We start from the raw sequence: 20,593 nt of genomic DNA, 5'->3' as shown, positions 1-20,593 counted from the left end.
GTCTTCCCTGGTTTCAAGTCCTGGATCTACCACGTATTCATACATAAATTTGAGCATATCCCTCAGTCTTTCTGAGCTTCACGTGCTACATATGCAAAGTGGTTATAATAAGCCCCAACCTACAGGGTTCTCACGAATTGCAGTGAGGTTGGCCTTGTAATGCATGTGTCACGAAGCTCAGCACAATGTAGACTCTCAGTGGATGAAAAACACTGCTTGAGTTTTATCTTCATTATGGAAGTAAAATTTTGGAGGCTGGTAATAGCTGCCAAATCATCATTACTATCATCAGAAATTGTGGTGGGGGAAACTGTTTCTCCTGTGGTCAGCTGAAGCTATCCTACACTTTTTGCCATAGGGAAGTACAGAGGCCGCATAGGCTCTCTGCTGACAAACACATGCTTTGATTAACCATAAGGCAGAGAATAAATTTGTGATCTTATTTTTACAGAGAGACTCTTTTTGGTTTGTAGGTTGTCATGGCATCTGGACCCATCATGCTGGTTCCCATATGTTTGGTGGAAAACAAGAGTGAGCAGATGTTGGTAAACCAGAAAGCCTTAAAGATTCTTAACAAGATTTCTCAACCAGTGGTGGTGGTGGCCATCATTGGGCTGTATCGTACAGGAAAATCCTATTTGATGAACTGTTTTGCAAGGGAAAAGCTTGGTGAGTGAAATCCTGTGACAGAGAATATTTGCTTAACTCCAGCTGAATCTCAGCTCCTCACTGCTTCTCTAGGGTCATATGAAGGGAGATTCCCAACTTCTTATTAAACACATTTTCTAATTCTAATTCTTACCAGCAAACCTGCAACTTGACTTTTTTCTGTTCCTAATTCTTACTTTTGTTGTTTCTGCTTCCTATAAAAGGAAAATCTCCCGTATCAATACTCTTAGAGTACATCTTTTCTAACCTATAAGATATTGAGCTCTTGAACTTAATGTCTCCCTCATGGAGTTTGCCTTTCTATACTGTAGTATTCTTATTAACTGACCAATATGCTTGAGTTTGTGTCATCTTAAAATTTTTCCCTGGACTCCTGTTGGGAACCACCCTGCCTGGTTTCAGAGACCCTCATTCCCATCTCTCTATAGTCCCATCCATAAAGACCAGATTTCACATGCCTGGCCCATAAACTGGCTACAAATTGGCAGGGCCTTAGCACTTATTGTCTATAAAACTCCAAATATATGGCATTTCTGTTTATTTTAGCCACTGCTGTATCTCCTGAGACTTGAACATATCCCCAGTGCCAAGAACATGATGGGTACTTAATAAATAACATTGAATAAATTGTTTTGTTCGTTCTTCAGAGTATTAAAAGGGCTTGATCTAATTACAATACAGTCAACTAGCTTAACCTCTTTAGGGAGTCCTGATTGTGGAACAGTGAAATCACAGCTTTCTTCTGTGTTGCACGCCCTTTCTCTCATCTAATGTGTGGGTGGGCCACATAGATATGAACGGATATTTTTACAATGGAAAATGAATTATCAATCTGTATAAACCAAACTTATGAAAAAGAGTGTGACCACCAAAAGTATGAGTAGTTAGATGACATTTTTACAAATTGGTGCATCCTTGAACTGGAGAAAACACCATGCTATATCTTAGGGCATTTATAACCCTGTGAGTCTAATTTTGTAGCCCATGGGCTTCTTAGACTATCTGTTGTCAGTTAATGTTGCTTTTACCATTACCTTCAGGTTTCCCTCTGGGCTCTACGGTGCAGTCGGAAACCAAGGGCATCTGGATGTGGTATGTGCCCCACCCCTCCAAGCCTAACCACACTCTGGTCCTTCTGGACACTGAGGGCCTGGGTGATGTGGAAAAGGTAATGCAGAGTCACAAATAGATCCTTTTTATTCTGATTTTCTCCTTGTCTCTTCATTATCCTTTGTAATTTAACTGTTGTGATCTATTCCTGAAATGCCGAAATCCAAGTATATTGAATGAGGCAGACTTTGGTCTCTTTGGAACTCAGTTCTAGGTTAGATAAAATAATGTAGTTTGTTAGGTAAGATTTTTTATTTCTGAGTACTGAAGTGAATAATTGTATCTACTTTAATGAACTTTTACTGAGAAGCTGAATTCAAGGATCTTGAGCTGAGCTATACACTGTTTATACTACAATTAAATGCTGGCTTCTGTAATAATTTAGACAACACAAAAATATTTTGCCCACCTTTAAGGTTCTTCGTCATCCTGCACAGAAGCTTGCTTTTGAGCTTATTTTCTCTACTTATCTCAAACCAAAAAACTCTCCTTATTGCATTCTAACTCTCATTTTGCTTCTGCAGGTCTTTCTGCTTGGATACTTCTTTCATTTCTTCAAGTCAACATTTTACAAATCCTTTAACATCCAGCACAAAATTTCTAGAGATGTTTCATATTAAACACACACACTCTTTCTCTAAATCCAGTATATTTTGTTTCCCTTCGACAAATTCATTATTTTTATTTGATATACTGCCAATTGTTTTCACTAAGATTCAATATTACTATATAAACTTTTAAGTATATTGTCATCTTCATTGCATTTGTTTTTCAAATGTTTGTAAATACCATGAGATAGCTATCTGAACTGTAACAGTTATCATATTTATCTTTGCTGCTCTGTAACTAAGAAGATATATAACAGTTAGTAGTAGTTTATAAATATTTAATTTAATTGGTTTATTTTGAGAGTTCAATTATGACAGGCATAGCAGATATTTTGTAGTTCATTTTTTGTTAAATGAACTTCTGGTGTCACTTATAAACAAGTAATTGCTTAAAATTATCTTATTTGATTCCATTTGGAGGAAAAGAACACTTTGAGGAAATTATTATTAGAATTCTGTTATCCATGAGAAAAGTAAGGTCATCAGAATGTAATTGTCAAAGCTGAGATCTGCCTTTAATTCTGATTTCAAGGTTATTTCTTTGTACCAAACACGCTATGATCGGAAATAACGAATAATGGTTGAACAAATAACTGAAAGAGTTTCTGAAGAGAAGACTGCTAAGTGTTTTGTCTAATGTGTTTGCTAGGGCGACCCTAAGAACGACTCGTGGATCTTTGCCCTGGCCATGCTTCTGAGCAGCACTTTAGTCTACAACAGCATGAGCACCATCGACAACGATGCCTTGGAGAAACTGCAGTATCCTCCCCAGTTTTATTGAGAAACTGATGGAAGTGGAGACCACATTGAGTTTCCCTTCCCTGTGATTGAGTGGCCTTTGGTGGAGCAGAGGGGACCCAGGACAGAAGACAATGTTTATAATAATTTTTTTTGGAGAAAATGTAGGAATTGTGGGTAGGAAGTTCCTTTTCCTTAGCAAGGTCCTAGTTACGTGATGGAACTCACAGAACTCATCAGGGCAAAGTCCTCCCCTGCAGGTGGTGGAGTAAAAGATTCTACCGAGTTTGTGAGTTTCTTTCCAGACTTTATCTGGACTGTACGGGATTTCACCCTGGAGCTGAAGTTAAATGGCCGCCCTATCACAGAAGACGAGTACCTGGAGAATGCCTCGAAGCTGGTTCCAGGTAACAACATGACGGGGCAGTGGATGGTGTAATACAGGGTGGGAGGTGCTAAACACTGTCTGTCACCTCTGGATTTGTGCTTGTGTTTTAAGACTAGATCAAGCCCCTTAGGCATGGTTACTGGGACCTAGTTTGTTATTTGTTGGTTGGTTCCAGTGACTATAATTAAGCTCACTCAAGAAGACTGGGGTTTAATGTAGAGTGAAATTATGCACAACGAAATTTCACTCAAGATACTTTATGCCTTAACATCCAAATACAATGGATGCTAAAATGTTCCAAAGACCAGACACTTGTTCTTTATGCTTCTCCTTTTTTGTGTTGATGAAAACAATGAACTATATCATTGTTAGGCATAAAATCACAATGATGTATATGTTTCCCTCAGTTCTTACCCTTCTCAAGGAGGTATATAAATTTCTAGTGCATGCTTAGTTGGATGTTCTACATAAAGTTAATTTATACCCTAAATAGACCTGATGATCTACTATCAGTGCATATATTTTAATTAATTATTATTTTTTTGTACATTGGGATAGAATTGACATACAGCCTGGATAGAACTTGTGCCTGCAGTATCCAAGTGCAAGGGGAAGATAAGCAATGCTGTTCACTGGCTCCTCCATTACTCACTGATCAGTTCCTTACTCATTGATAGTTCCTTCAGATTTGGGGAGGCTCATACAATTCCCTTCTCTTCTCTGTCTGGTCACTCTCTTTTCCTTGTTGTGCAGGAGCTGTTCAGATGCCCCCCAAAAGGAACTGCTCTAAATATAGGTGCACATTCATGTGTTCATGGACCCGCATCTTTCTCTATTTTTTTGAGGTGTAACTTTAGGTTATTTATTTGAGATTTTTCTTTTTTCTTGCAATAGACATTTATTTATTATTAACTTCTTTCTTAGAACTGCATTTGAGGAATCCCATATTTTGGAATGTTGTATTTCCATTTTCATTTGTCTCAAGGTATTTTTAAATTTCTCTTTTGATTTTTTTCATTGACCCATAAGTTGTTCAGTAGCATGTTGTGTAATCTCCACATATTTGTTAAATTTTCAGTTTTCTTCTCGTAATTGATTTTTTTTGTTTGTTTTCTACCATTGTGGTCAGAAGAGATGCTTGATATGAGCTCAATCTTCCTCAATTTGTTAAGACTTGCTTTGTGACCTAAGCTACAATGGATCATATGTGCTTGAGAAGAACATGCATTCTGATGCTTTTGAATGAAGTGTTCTGTGTATACCTGTTAAGTCCATCTGATTTAATGTGTCATTTAAGGTGCTTGTTTCTTTATTAATTTTCTCCATGAGCTATCTATTGGGGCATTAATATCCTTCACTCTTATTGTATTGCTGCCTATTTCTCTCTTTAGGACTGTTCATGATGCCTGCTCTTTTTGGTCTCTTGTTACATTCTTTGTCTTAAATTCTATTTTGTCTGATATAAGTATTGCTCCTTCAGATTTTCTTTGGTTTCTAGACACATGAAACATCTTTTATCATCCCTTCACTTTTAGTCAGTGATGTCCTTACATTTAAAGTGAGTATCTTGTAGGCAGCATATAGATGGGCCTTGTATTTTTATTTATTTAGTCACTCTATGTCTTTTGATTGGAGAAGCAGTCTATTTACATTTAAAGTAATTATCGATAGGCATGTACTTATTGCAATATTGTTTATTATTTTCTGGCTGTTTTGGAGTTCTTCTCTTTCTTCTTTTCTTGCTCCCTCTCTTTGTGGTTTGATGGCTGTATTCAGTAGTGTGGGTAGATTCATTTCTCAGTATCTTTTGTGTTATCTATTATGTTTTTGCTTTGTGGTTGCCATGAGGTTGACATATAAGAACACATTTAACAGTCTATTTTGAGCTCATAAATACTTACATTTGAACGCACTGTAAACTCTACACTTTTAGTCCTCCCATTATGTTTTAATTTTTGATGTCACATTTTATATCTTTTTATCTTGGGTATTCATTAATTAATTATTATAGTTACAGGAATTATTATGCTTGTTTTTTAAGTTTTATACCTGCTTTATAAGTGATTAGTCCACTACCTTTACTTTATAGTTACATTTACCAGTAATATTTATACTTTCATGTGTTTTCTTGTTCCTAATTGTGCGCTTTCTTTTCAGCTTGAAGAATTGTCTTTAAGTTTCTTTTAAGGACACTTTAGTGAGGATGCCCTATGCTAATCATTGCTCCATGATCTTTGTTTGTAGCTCCTCTTCATTTTGTTTCTACAGTTTACTTCCAACATGGGTTGGAGTAGACCAGAAATTGATATTTGACCATCACTCATTAACTCACTAATTAGATAAATATTTAATAAACCAGTCATCATTTGGTTTTGTGGATACCAGCTATAAATTTCTTTTTCTTGGGCAGATGTTTCCTAATGCCTTAGCCAGGTGGTTCAGTTGATTGGAGCATCATCCTACACATCAAAAAGATTGTGGGTTTGATTCCTGATCAGAGAGGGGCACAGACCTAGGTTGAGAGTTGGATGCCTGGTCAGGGAGTATATGGGAGTCAATCGATGGATGTTTCTCTCTCACATCAGTGTTTCTCTCTTTCTCTCCTTTCTCTGTGTCTCCATTCCTCTCTCTCTAAAATCAGTAAACATAGTCCTTGGATGAGGATTAAAAAAATTCTTTCCAGTAATATGTCATTTCTATGAGTTTAATTTGTAATTTGTGTGAATATGTGAAAGGAGTTCTGTGAGCATAGAAATCTCCATAGTTTGAAACCCCCAGTCTTAAAAATCTTTAGCTGTCTTGTCCCAGACAATGCTGACTGTAACTATGTTTTTCATTTTCCCCAGGCCCAGATCCCAAAGCTAAAATTTCCAACATACCCAGGGAGTGTATCAGGAACTTTTGTCCAAAACGGACAAAAAGTCCGTTTTGTGTTTGACCGGCCAACGAAAGAAACAGAACTCCTAGCCCATATTGAGACCGTTTTGGAAAGCGAACTTAATCCTAAATTCCGGGAAAAATTGGATAAGTTCTGTCATTATATTTTCACTCATGGAAGGACCAAGACCCTCAGGGAAGCTGTCCAGGTCACTGGGAATCGTGAGTCTCCTTTTCCAAAACCATATTTCTGAGTGGTGTAATATGTGTTAACTATTTAATTATAATGTGTTCCTAAGTAGTTTTATTTTATGTAAAAATGTGTACTCTATGCTCCGTTAAGAAATATGTATGTATTTTTGTAATTATCTCATTATGGGATTTGTAAATCCCGTTCCAAGACACCAAATATTATCACTGATATCTTGGAGTCCCACATTTAAGAAGAACCCCACTACTGATAATAAAACCACTAACTGGATATAAAAACAGGTACATTGTATTTGCAGGGGAAGTCTTATACATTAACTTTTTTCTTTCTCTTGTTATGTTTTATCGTTTATGCTGTTACTGTGTTCCAATTTATTTGCCCCTTTGGCCCCACTGCCCACCCTGCCCACAACTTCCATAGTCAATCCCACACTGTTGTTCATGTCCATGGGTCCTTCATATATGTTCTTTGACTAATCTCTTCACCCTCTTTCAATCAGTCCCACCTCTCTCTTCCTCTCTTACTATCGTCAGTCTGTTCCATGCTTCTATGCCTCTAGTTCTAGTTTGCTCATTAGTTTATTTTGTTCATTAGATTCCTCTTATACATGAGATCATATGCTATTTGTCTTTTATTGAATGACTTATTTCACTTACCATGATAGTCTCCAGTTCTATCCATGCTATCACAAAAGGTAGGAGGAATTACTCTTTTTTTCTACTGCACAGCATTCTGTTGTGTAAATGTACCACAGTTTTTAAATTCACTCATCTACTGATGGGCGCTTAGGCTGTTTCTAACTCTTGGCTATTGTAAATAATGCTGCTATGAACATAGGGGTGCATAAGTTTTTTAAATTGTATTTTTTCCATTACCATTTAGTCCCCTTATACATCTCTACCCCTGGAAATCACCACACATAGTCCATGTCTATGAGTCCTTTTTCATTTTTGCTTAATCTGTCCACCCCTAACATCCCCACAACTAGCTGTTATCCTGGGTTTCAGGATTCTTAGGGTATATTCCCAGCAATGGAATTGTTGGGTCAAAAGATATTTCCATTTTTAGTTTTTTGAGAAAATTCTATACTGTTTTCCACAGTGAGTGCACCAGTCTTCATTCCCACCAACAGTCACTAGGGTACCCCTCTCTCCACATCCTTGCCAGCACTTGTTTGTTGATTTATTAATGATTGCCATTTTGACAGGTGTGAAGTAGTATTTTATTGTGGTTTTAGTTTGCATCTCTCTGATGGCTAGTGACGTTGATTGAGCATTTTTGCATATGTCTATGGACCATTTGTATGTCCTCCTTGGAGAAGGTCCTTTGTCCCTTTTTTAGTTGGATTGTTTGTCTTCCAGGTACAAGTTGTAAGAGTTCTTTGGAGATTAAACCCTTGTCCAATGTATCATTGGCAAGTACGTTCTCCCACATAGTCAGTTCTTTCCATTTTGATAATGGTTTCTTTAGACATGCAGAAGCTTTTTAGTTTGATATAATCCCTTTTTTTCTTTATTTCCTTTGCCTTGGAGATATATTGGCAAAAATATTGCCATGTGAGATATCTAAAATTTTACTACCCATGTTTCTGCGAGAATTTTTATGATATCATGTCTTATATTTAACTCTTATCCATTTTGAGTTTATTCTGGTGTGTGGTGTAAGTTGGTGGTCTTGTTTCTTTCTTTCTTTCTTCTTTCTTTTTTTCTTTCTTTCTCTCTTTCTCTCTTTCTTTCTTTTGCATGTACCAGTCCAGTTCTCCCAACATCATTTATTGAGAAGACTATTTTTACTCCATTGAATGCGTGTTCCCCCTTTGTCAATTTTAATTGACCATAGAGTCATGGGTTTATTTCTGGGCTCTCTATTCTGTTCCATTGATCTATGTGTCTGTTCTTATGCCAGTACTAGACTGTTTTGATTATAATGGGCTTGAGGTATAGTTTGATATCAGGTATTGAGATCCCTCCAACTTCGTTCTTCTTTCTGAAGATTGCCGAGGCTATTTGGGGTCTTTTTTGGTTCCTTATAAATTATTGGAGTATTTATTCTAGATCTGTGAAATGTGCTATTGCTATTTTTTGTAGTAATTGTGTTGAAACTATAGATTGCTTTGGGTAGTATGGACATTTTAATGACATTAATTTTTCCAATTCATGAACACAGTATATACTTCCTGTTATTTGTAACTTCCTCAGTTTCTTTTTGTCAGTGTTCCATAGTTTTCTGAATACAAGTCTTCTACCACCTTGGTTATATTTATTCCTAGGTATTTTATTTCTGTTTTTGTTGTCATTGCTATGGTAAATAAGATTTTTTTCTTAGTTTCTCTTTCTGATATTTCATTGCTGGTGTACAAAAATGCTATTGATTTCTGAATATTGACTTTGTATCCCACTACTTTGCTGAATTCAGTTACTAGGACAAATAGATTTTTGATGGAGTCTATGGGGTTTTCTATGTACACTGCCATGTCATCTGCAAATAATAACAATTTTACTTCCTTCTTTTGAATTTGGATGACTTTTATCTCTTGTCTGATCACTGTTGTTTGAACTTTCAGTACTATGTTCAATAGTCCTGAACTCTGGACTTTGTTTTTTGTTGTTCCTCTAGTTCTAAAAGAATTATTCTTGTTCAAATAAACAACAATAAAGGATGTTTATTTGAAATTTTTCTTTTTTAGGTAGGCCTGTATTGTCATGAACTGCCCTCTCAGGACTGCCTTCTCTGTGTCCCAGAGGTTTGGGTTGGTGTGTGCTCATTTTCATTTGTTTCCAGGTACTTTTTGATTTCTTCCTTGATCTCATCATTAACTCATTCATTATTTTATAATGTGTTATTCAGCCCTCATGAATTTGAATAATTTTAGTTTTTTTCTTGATGTTGGTTTTTAGTTTGAAGCCATTGTGATCTGAGAAGATGCTTGATATTATTTCAATTTTCTTGAATTTGTTAAGTTTTGTTTTGTGTCTTATCATGTGGTCTATTGTTTAAAATGATCATGTGCATTTTAAAGAATGTATATTTGCTTCTTTGAGGTGAAATATTCTGTAAATATCAATTAAGTCCATTTGATCTAGAGTATCATTTAATGTCACAATACCCTTTTTGATTTTTTATTTGGAAGACCTATTTTTTGACAGTGTGATATAAAAATCCCCTCTAATGGCAGCTTTATTGTCAATCTCTTTCTTAAAGTCCTCCAGGGTTTTCTTTATATATTTTGGTGTTCCTATATTTGGTACATATATGTTTCCAAGGGTTACATACTCCTGGACTACTCCCTTAAGTATGATGTGTAGTGACCTTTATCTCTTGTGGCAGCCTTTGTTTTGAAGTCTATTTTGTCTGATATAAGAACTGCTACCCCAGCTATTTATTCATGTCCATTTACACGGAATATTTTTTCCATCCCTTCACTTTTAGCTTGTGTGAATCTTTTGTTCTGACGTGGGTCTTTTGTAGATAGCATATACGTGGGTCATGTTTTCTTATCCATTCAGCTACCCTGTATCTTTTGATTGGGGCATTTAATCTATTTACATTTAAGGTTATTATTGATAAGTGTATTCATGGCCATTTTTCTCCCTTTGTACCTGTGTTTCTTCCTTCCTTCCTTCCTCCCTCCCTCCCTTCCTTCCTTCCTTCCTTTCCTTTCCTTCCCTTCCTTTCCCTTTCCTTGTCTTATCTTTTTCCTCTTCTTCCTCTCCTCCTCCTCCTCCTTCTTCTTCCTCTTCTTCCTCCTCTTCCTGCTTTTCTTCCTCCTCCTCCTCTTACTACTACTTCTCCTCCTCCTCATCCTTTTTTCTTCTATCAGTCCCTCTAGCATTTTTTGCAATGCTGGTTTGGGGGAGATATACTCTTTTAGCCTTTTGGGGGGTCTGGTATCTCTGTATTTCACCTTCCATTCTAAATGACAGCCTTGCTGGATAGAGTAGTCTTGGTCAGTCCTTGCTCTTCATTACTTGCAATATTCCATGCTGGTGCCTTCTGACTTGTAGTGCTTCTGTTGAGAATCAGTTAACAGCCTTATGGGAGCTTCCTTGTATGTTACTATCTCTTTCTCCCTTGCTGCCTTTAAGATTTTTTCTGTGCCTTTAAATTTTGCCATTTTAATTGTGATGTGTCCTGTAGTGGGCCTTTTTGGGTTCATCTTGACTGATATTCTCTGTGCTTTCCTGAACTTGCATGACATTCACATTCAGGAAGTTTTCTGTCATTATTTTTTAAGACATTTTTCTATCTCTTGCTTATTTTCTTCTCCTTCTGGCATCCCAATGATGAAAATATTGGTATGTTTCATGTTGTCCCAGAGCTCCCTTAAACTATTTTCATTCTTTTTGGGTCTTTTTTTGGTTTGTGACTCTGACTGGGTGTTTTTTTCTACCTTGTCTTCCATCTCTCTGATTTGATATCTGCTTCATCTAGCTTACTTTTAATTCCTTGCAGTGTATTCTTCATTTTAGATAATGTGATTTTTATTTCCACTTAGTTTTTATTCATAGTTTCTATGTCTTTTTTCATGTTGATATAGTTCCCACTAAGCTCGTTGGAGCTCCCATAAAGTTCTTTGTAGTTCTAAGTTCCTTAAGCCTCCTTATCACCATTACTTTGAACTCTATGCCTGATAAATTGCTTGCTCAATTTCATTTAGTTCTTTTTCTGGGGATTCCTTCTTTCCTTTTGATTGAGGGTTGTTTCTTTGTCTTCCCATTTTAGGTGACTCTTTTGGTTTGTTTCTACATAATAGGTTGAGTTGCTTGGACTTCCTGTCTTTGTGAGGTGGCCTTCTGTGGTAGGAGACCTGTGGGACTCAGTGGTGCAGTCTCCTTAATCTATTTTGCTCTTGCACCGGTGCCGACAGAACAAAACAAAACAACACAGAAAATAAAACCCGTGCCAGCAAAAATACCCTACCCCCACAACAATAGCAACATCAACAACAAAGGATCAGATATAATACAGGTGGAAAGAGAATAAGTTTATTATAAGAAAGTTAAAAGACAATATGAGATGATAAGGAAAGAAAAATTATTTTGCAAGGGTATAGGGAGGAGATATAATAAGAGTAGAGAATAAAATAAGGTGAAGAAAGGGAAAAAATAAAAGCTAAAATGTAAATAAGAAAGATAAATAAGATGGCAAAATGGAACAAGAAAAGGTAAGGTAGAATATGAGGTTTGAAATAACTCTAAAAAGTTGTGAAAAAATTAGGAACAAAATTGAGGGAAAACCATAGCCACATAAATATCAATGACAAATGAGCAAAGATCAACAAAGGTGGAAAGAGTGAGAATATTATAAGACAGAAGAATATGAGATGATCAAAGAAAAAAGAAAAATGATTTTGAGAAGGTAGAGGAAGGAGAAACAAGAGTAAGGAATAGCAACAAGGTGAAGAAAGGGAAAAAAAGAAAATTTAAACTGAAAGTAAGAAAGGGAAGGAAGAAGGCAAAACAGAGTAAGACAAGGGAAGAGTGAAATATGAGATTTGAAATAAATAAAAAAATACTGAACAAATAGGAACAAAATTGAAGGAAAATCATCTACAATAGTGATATCAATGATGAATGAGAAAAGATTAGTAAAGGTGGAAAGAGAATATAATTATTATTAGAAAGATAAAAAGAATATGAGATGACTAAAGGAAAGAAAAATGATTTTGTGAGGCTAGAGGGAGGAGAAATAATAAGAGCAAGGAAAGAAAAGGGGTGAAGAAATGAAAAATAAATTTCAAAATGAGAATTAGAAAATAAGAAAGGGAAGGAAGAAGGCAAAATGGAATAAGAAAAGGAAAGAGTAAAACATGAGATTTGACATATAAAAAGACAGTGAACTGACAGGAACAAAATTGAGGAAAAATAAAAAAATGTTAAAAAGTTCTGTGAAAGAAAGAGCAATGCAAACATTGAAAAAGAGCAAGGTGGATCTCAGCAGAGTCCGGTGCTTGCCTGCTGGCCTCTCCTTCTGGATCTGACTCTGGCAATGTCAGACGCTGTCCCCATCTAGCTCTAGGCAGCCTGCTCGAGACTGCAAGTGATCCACAGCCTGTGGCTGTCTCCTTCAGGCTTGGCTGTGTCCAGGATGGTCCTTGCTGCTCTGCCCTGCTGACTTTTCATCAGCACAAGGTCCAGGGGTGGGTCATCCAACATCTGAAAGCTCCACAGGTATCACCTCCACCTGCCTCTATTTGTAGTCCTGCCGTTAATCTTAGCCTCAATGATGACCTGCCTGTTTCTTAGAGGGCTTCTGGTATGATTGGGAGGTTGGGACCCCTGGATCTCCCCTGGGAGCCGCTGTTCAGACTTTGGGAAGACAGTGGGTGTGTTCCACCATCCCTGTGCCACACGTCGTGGTCTGTGCCAGGTTATTTTCAATAATGTGTAGTTTCTGATGAGTTAGCTGTCCATTTTATGTGAATTGCCAATCTGTGTAACAGGGTCCGCTCTTTCCTGCTTGGTGCTGATGGAAACTCTGTATAAGGGCCAAGGCTGGGTGGGGCCCTGAATATCCCTAGCTGTGCTGATTTCTGCACTCTCAGCCCAGCTGATTTCAGTGGAATAGGGCCAGGGGAACCAGCTTGGCTTGTAGCGGCTGTAAATTTCAGAAAGGCCTCCGTTGGTGTCTCCCTTTCTTTCCCTGCAGATATGCACGGAGCAGGTGGCTCCTGAGCCTGGCAGGACTGTTCTGCAGGAGGGGGATGGGCATGGCTTTCCCTTCCCAGAGGTTTTTACTCTGTGGTGTAGGGGTGAGTGGAGTGTGTCTGGCTGCAAAGAATCTCTGGTGCTCAATTCTTGCCTTTGCAGGAGAGGCACTCCAAAACTCTGTGGTCTGCACACCGCCCCGCTTGCTAGCAGAGCTGGGCAGGGCCCAGCAAACACCTCCTTGTACAACTTCCTGCCCAGCTGGATTCAGTGGGAATAAACTGCACTTTCAATCTGGTCTCTTTTCCAGAAGAGTAGCTGCATACTCTCTCCCTAAAAAGCAAAATGTCTCTCATAGTCTCACCTGGCTGCAGTTTGCTGGTGCCTTTGACAGACCCAGGTGCGGCAACCTGATTGTTTTAGGAGTCCCTATAGGGAACCCTCCAGGTTGGTGTTCCTGTTATGGCCTTACTGTTCTGTGGTGTGTAGCCTGGGTCTCCCGGATTCCATGTATCCTCCCAAGTCACTCCCTGTTAGGGTTGGGCATCTTTGTGTGGGACTAGGGCTCCCTGCTCCCAGACAGGAAGGAGCTCGAAAGCTTTCTGTCTGGTCTCTCTGCTGCTGAGGTGCCATGCAAAGGGTATTTCCCCTTCAACTTACATCTCCTCACCAGGTGATACAGAGCATCTTCTGTACTCTTCTTGGCTTTAACCTTCATATCAATTAAGATTCTGTTGATTGTTCAGGTTAATTGTGAAAAGATCCATCAAAAATATGAGTTGGGGACAAGAGCAAGTGGGCTCAGATTCTACCTACTTGGCCACTGTATCTCTCCTCCAAGTGTTTTGTTTTCAGAGAGACCTCTTGGGAATTGGAACCAGTCCAAAATAAATATCACTTTCTGCGTACCTGAAAATCTACTGAGAGTTTAAGAATTAGGAATAATTATTATCTGAATTGTCCTTCTTATCTCTTTACCTTTTAGTTTATTTTTCTTTTGTTTGTGTAATATGTAATAATTATTCAGACACCTCTGATTATGTTAGATGAAGGTAGGTACTTAACATTCTTTTGTGATGGCCTAGAGAATACTAGGATAATGAGTAAATGTGAAAATGAAGGTGATGGTAGGAGTAAGTAGGTGTGTGTGAGTGTGTGTGTGTGTGTATGTAGTTTTTAAATTTTAATCTCAGAATCTTCGATCTCATTGAGTGATAAATTTATATTGATCCCAGTTTCCTGCTTTGTTCAGGGTTGGGGACTCTGGTGGTGACTTACGTAGATGCCATCAATAGCGGAGCAGTGCCTTGTTTGGAGAATGCGGTGACAACTCTGGCCCAGATTGAGAACTCAGCAGCCGTGCAGAAGGCAGCCGACCACTACAGCGAGCAGATGGCCCAGCAAGTGAGGTTCCCCACAGACACGCTCCAGGAGCTGCTGGACCTGCACGCAGCCTGTGAGAGGGAAGCCATTGCGATCTTCATGGAGAACTCCTTCAAGGATGACCAGAGGGAGTTTCAGAAGAAACTCATGGTATTTTGTCTTAGCATTTGTCCTTCTTAATTCTTGTTTTTCTGGAATGATGCCTGCAGTTTTATATATTCATCTCATAGCTCATCTCCTATTCAGGGTACAGTAGTCTGGATTCTATTGAGGGAGAATTCTAGAGGACTATATTTATTTCTTTTTCTCCAGCTTAGGAAAGTTATTCAGGATCTGTCTGATGTCTTAAGCAAAATCAGCACCGATTTCTCCTTTAGTGAATTGTGGCATGTTTCCAGAGCTCCCCAAAGCCATTCCTGAGCTGGTTGCGCTCTAGGTATATGCACTCCTATTTCTAGACACTTGATTTCCTTAGACAGATTCTCTTAACAGATCATTATTTATATTATTTTAGTTGCATCACTTTTATTGAAGATAGAGTCACAGGATGTTACAATTACAAGGAAGTACAAAGAATATATAATGCAATCTCAACATTTCACACATAAAGATGAGGCCTGGAGAGGTTAAGAAGCTTTAGCAGGATCTTGCAGAGAGTTTTCAGAGTTGGAAATAAATCTGATTTTTGCTACATTGTTCGTGCTGCTCTTAAGAATGTTTTTCTTAAGAGGACCACAGAGTACCCAGCTAATAAAAGCTTTGGAGTTTTATCTTTTCTGTTCCTTTCTTCTGGTGACACCTGTCTACATTTCCCTTGTAGGAAACCATAAAGAATAAGAAGGAGAGTTTCTTGCTGAAAAATGAAGAGGATTCTGTGAAATACTGCCAGTATATAGTTGACCAGCTTTCAAAAGATCTAATGGAAAATATTTCAGCAGGAACTTTCTCTGTTCCTGGAGGGCACAAGGACTACAGGAAAGCAAAGGAAAAGCTTGAATGGCACTATTGGGACGTCCCCAGAAAGGGAGTGAAGGTGAGGAATAAGGGTGTGTGGAGATCCTGCAGATTAAAGTCCAGAGGGTCTCCTGAAAGTCTGAGAGCGGAGCACCATGGGGATATCATGACTGTTAGCTTTTAAGGTCTGCTATTTGCTCTTCCTTCCTGAGTAGAGTAGAAATGTCCATTCTCAAAGATGAGCATAAATTTCTGAAATCTATGAGAGACATAATGGGTATTATGCATTTTTTTGTCTAACAACGTGACATTTGGTGTACTAAATGTTAAGGATTTATGGTAGAAAGTCAGAATATTTGCACTCAAAGCTAATCAAAGTAAGAGAGAGTGTCAAACAGACAATCACATGGAGTGGTAACACTTATGAACCTATGACCCTGGGGTGTACTGGTGATACTAATAAATATAATAATAATAATAGAATTAACATGTTAAACTGTTATTACCTATACCAGAGTGTTAAACTCTTTCTCTTAACATTTTAATTTAATCTTACAAAAATGTTATGGTACATTTGCTTTTATTACCCACATTTTATATAATAGATGTGAATTAGGAGGCACTGCCAGGTTATATAATTTGTTTAAAGTTACCCCTCGAGCGAGTGGCTAGGGAGAATCGCAGCATATTCGAGACTCCATTTCACATTGGGCATATAGTCTATAAAACCTCCCAGAAGAAGAGGGGGGTGTAAATTTTGAAGTATTTGTACAGGTTGTCTAGGTTGAGATGTTATCCCAAGGGAAGAGCCCCAAGTAAACATGCAAACATATGAAAGCACCAAGAGATTATGAGTATGTACCACTGCACATAATTCTGACTGGCTGAAGCCTAGAGCATGTGGAAAGAAGTAGAGCTGGAAGAGGAACTGGAGGAAAATATGGAGAGTCTGTGGCCACAGTTAGGTTCTTGGATACTTCATAGGGGATCCTGGAGCATTTCAACCAGAGAGTAAAATGGCATGAATGAACTTGTTTTCACAGAACAAATCTCCTCAGTGGTATTCAAAATTCTTCATTCTTTCTTGATTCCTCAGGCAACAGAGGTCTTCCAGCACTTCCTGCAGTCACAGGTGTCAATAGAGAAATCCATCCTGCAGGCAGACAGAGCCCTGACACAAGGGGAGAAGGACACAGCAGGTATGGGGCTCGGCGCAATCCTCAGTGGGGTGGGTAGGTTCCTGCAGTGCTCTCTGACAGATCACGTGAAGGTCTTTCCAAAACAGCAGATTTCCTCTTCTTCTGTAGAATGCCCGTTCTGCCAAATCTGAAAGTAATAAGCAGAGTTGTGGTTGTATGTCAGCCAGATAGTCAAGGCCTTTTCCATGATATTCTCAGACCTGCTCTTGATGGTGTAGCCATCTGGTGAAATCTGACATTCTCCATCTTCTCTTTCAAATTTCACTTCTTCTCTGATCTCAAGAAGGTAAAGTTCAGGCCTGATTTTTAATTTCTTCTCTTTATAAAACCTCCCTGGGGCAGCGGAGCGGGCCAGGAAGGAGGCCGCTGAGAAGGAGCAGGAGCTGATGAGACAGAAACTACAGGAGCAGGAGCAACAGATGGAAGCCCAGAGGAAGAGTCTCGAAGAAAACTTAGCCCAGCTGAAGGAGAAGCTGCAGAGGGACAGACATGAGGCTCTGAGAGAACAGATCAAGATACTGGAACACAAGATGAAGGTAAGTCTGGCCATAGTCTCAGGAGTTGCTGATGGCGATTGCCCTGGTAAATGAGGAAGGAAGGGGTGAAATTCTAAAGCAAAATTCAAAAGAGAACCACTACTGCTATTTACTACATTTTACTCACCAAAATTACTGAATCTTGGCTTTCCAAGAGGCCTTTGAGTTTCGCTCCACACTGAGACTCTGGAGAGTCCAAAATGACCTTCGCTCCTCCAAGTCCTTGGAGAACATAAGTAACCTCTCCAAAGTTTGAGTTTCTACATTACTGTGATTCTTGGGTGATCTCATGGAGCACTAATTAAACAGGGTATTACAGATTATCAAGTAGATATTCCAACCAGGTGTTTTTCATATAAGCAACAAACGGGTACTTCACCAAGATCACACTCAGTGCTCTGGAACCCTGTTAGCAGCACAGACAGTGATTTGGATCCATGCTGGCTTAAAACCATCAGATACATCCAGACTTAGAAATATGGGGACTGACACCTTCTAAACCTGCTTAGTTGTCTCCATGTCTGGACAGTTTGTGTAAGTCACCACATGGCACTGGGGGAATTCTCTTTTTTCCCATCTAGAAGTACTTACATCAGATTTCTTGATCAGCTTCTACATTTCTATTATTTCTACACTATGGGAGACCATGTGACCCCAATTAAGTCTGAAAATTTGTGCACGTGGACTAATGGCTCCCTCCTAATCTATACTTTTGGTTGGAACATACTATTGCATTTTTCTTCATGCCTGCCTTAGTACCATTGAATACCATCCTTCCTCTCACTGTTCAGGTCTAACCTAGAAGATATGCTCTGCTTCTAATATTATTCTCTGATAATCGAATACGAATACTTTTGCGGATAAAATAAAGAAAATTTAATAACATTCTTACATAGGTAATCTTACTCTTGAGAAATGAGGATTTTCAAAAGTTTACCTTTTCCTCTTTCCACATTCTTTGTTTTAGATGCAAGAAGATTGGCTGAATGAAGGATTTAAGAAGAAATCCGATGAGATGGAAGCAGAGATAAATCATCTGAGAGATTTGATGGAGAGTACCAGAAAGGATCAGACTCCCTGGATTTCCCAGGCCCTGGACAGTCTTGCCAATGAAGCCACTGCAATCCTATCTGTTCCTGCTAAACTCGTTGGTATGGGTCTGAAGGCTCTGAGCTCACTGTTTAAATAGGATGAGCTTTCCATAAAAGGGAAGTATAGAATGTGTGTATGTGCTCTGCTCTATTTTTGGTGTATACATTTTTTAGTTTCACTCACAAGGGTTTTAAAAATAAAAAGTGACTGACATACATTAGCTAGATCAAGAGTTGGTTTTATTCATTTAAATAGAAAAACAAGCAACGATTTGTAACTGAAGTTGGCAAACTCTGGCCTCCAGGCTAACCCTGCCCTGCTGCCTGTTATTGTAAATAAAGTTTTATTGGAATACCACACCCATCTACTTACTTATTGTCTATGGCTGCGTTTGTGCTACAACAGCAGAGTGAAGTAGTTGCGACAATCACTGTTTAACCCACCAAACCTAAAATGTTGTGTTCTGGGCACTTTATAGAAAAAGGTTGACACCCACTTGTTTAGGAGATAGAAAGAATGAGATCCACTGAAGCATTGTTTTTAATGGAAAGATTTGTACAAACACGCATACATGTAGTGGAATTCTAGGTAGCTGTGAAATAATTTGACAATGGAGATTGTATATATACTAATGCAGAAAAATCTTTAAATATACTTTAAAGTGAAAATATTAGGTGCAAAACAGTGTGTATAATGTGGTTCTGTGGAAATAAAAAAAAATCATGAAAACTACTGACATGGGTGGGAAGTGAAAGGGACCCATAGTTTTCATTATATATTCTATCTTTTGAATTTTGTAAAGGAAGTTTGTGTTACCTAGTCATAAATAAGAAAGAAAATGTAAAGTATAATACTAACAGTAAATACTAATAGGGATGTAGAATTGACCACTAGAAGGTAAATTGTTCATTGATTCCAGAAATGACATCACCCCGTTCAATGAGGGGCTTAAGGCTAAGAATCAGAATACTGGAGAGTGCAAAAATGCATCCTAATGTTTTCATTTTGGCTTTGTTTTTTTAAATTCTTATATTTACTTCATAACAAGGTATAAAGTTCTGGGTGATTCTTTGAAATCACAGCTAGAGTGTCCTCTACTTTTTATTTCTGAGTCACAACTTTAAGATGTTAGAAGCAGAATTCCCACTGCCCTCTCCCCCCCCCCCACCACCAAAGAACAGAACATGTACTGGTAAGAAGGATCTCTTTATCTTTAAAACACTCAATGGTGGCCACTCTGCTGTGTGCAGGTGGTCCAACATGGCATTGCAAACTGGACTCCTGCTAGTGTTGGGGGTGAGAGGTCCTGACATATGGAGGCCAGGTGTTCACACTTAACCATCAGAAGCTAGGGTGATGCAGTGATAGTCAAGCACCGAAGCTGGAGTGACAGCCCGCTAGGCCTGACCATGGGGAATTCAGATGAGGATGAATAGAACATGGTCAAAGAGGAATAGGAAGAAAATAATCGATGAAGTCAAGGATAGTTTATGAGGAGGCTGTTGATGTATAGCTTCAATAAATTATTACAATCTCTTGATGTGAGCCAATGTATGACATCGAACCCATCATTTGGAGGAAGGGGTTCCTTAGGAAGGAGAACCTGGGTCCTCAGGAAGAAGGACCCTGGAACTCTAGGACAAGCATAATGAAAATGACTCCTCCCGCCCTCCCTCTGAGACTGCTGGCCATTTACTCACATACATATGACAAGGTCTGTCCAGCGAGCATCCAGCCATGCAATGAGACATAATGAAAAACAGATACAGACATTTAATGAAGAATATACAAGATATAAGAGACATTGTACATAGGACAATGATGTCTCAGTCCCCTTCAAAGTAGGCACCTTGGGACCTCACACAGTTCTTCCAGCTTCTCTTCTGCTGTTTAAAACACTCTGCAAAGTACTTTGTTAGAATCATCAGCTTCCCTGTCCTATTTTCCTGAATCTCATAGATAGTCTGAAATCTCTTCCCTTTCAAAGGTGATTTTAGTTTTGGGAAAGGCCAGATCTCAGGGTGTCAAATCTGGGCTGTAAGGGGGCTGAGTCATCTGGGCGATTTGATGTTTCACCAAAGATCTCTGCACGAGATGTGATGCATGAGCAGGCGCACTGTTGTGATGTAGCTGCCAATCACTCATGGCATCATCCCCAAAAGCCTTCTGAATCATCTGAAT

General features: G+C 38.6%; 1 pseudogene; it reads left to right on the top strand.

Annotated features, from left to right (window-relative positions):
• Positions 1-479: 479 nt before the first annotated feature.
• On the top strand, positions 480-18,751 carry LOC112309271 (guanylate-binding protein 6-like; annotated as a pseudogene).
• Positions 18,752-20,593: the final 1,842 nt, after the last annotated feature.

Source organism: Desmodus rotundus, chromosome 3 (assembly GCF_022682495.2).
Source record: "Desmodus rotundus isolate HL8 chromosome 3, HLdesRot8A.1, whole genome shotgun sequence".
In the NCBI taxonomy this organism is placed as follows: Eukaryota; Metazoa; Chordata; class Mammalia; order Chiroptera; family Phyllostomidae; genus Desmodus; species Desmodus rotundus.
The sequence above is the reverse complement of the archived record's forward strand: the minus strand, read 5'-3'. Positions and strand labels throughout refer to the sequence as shown.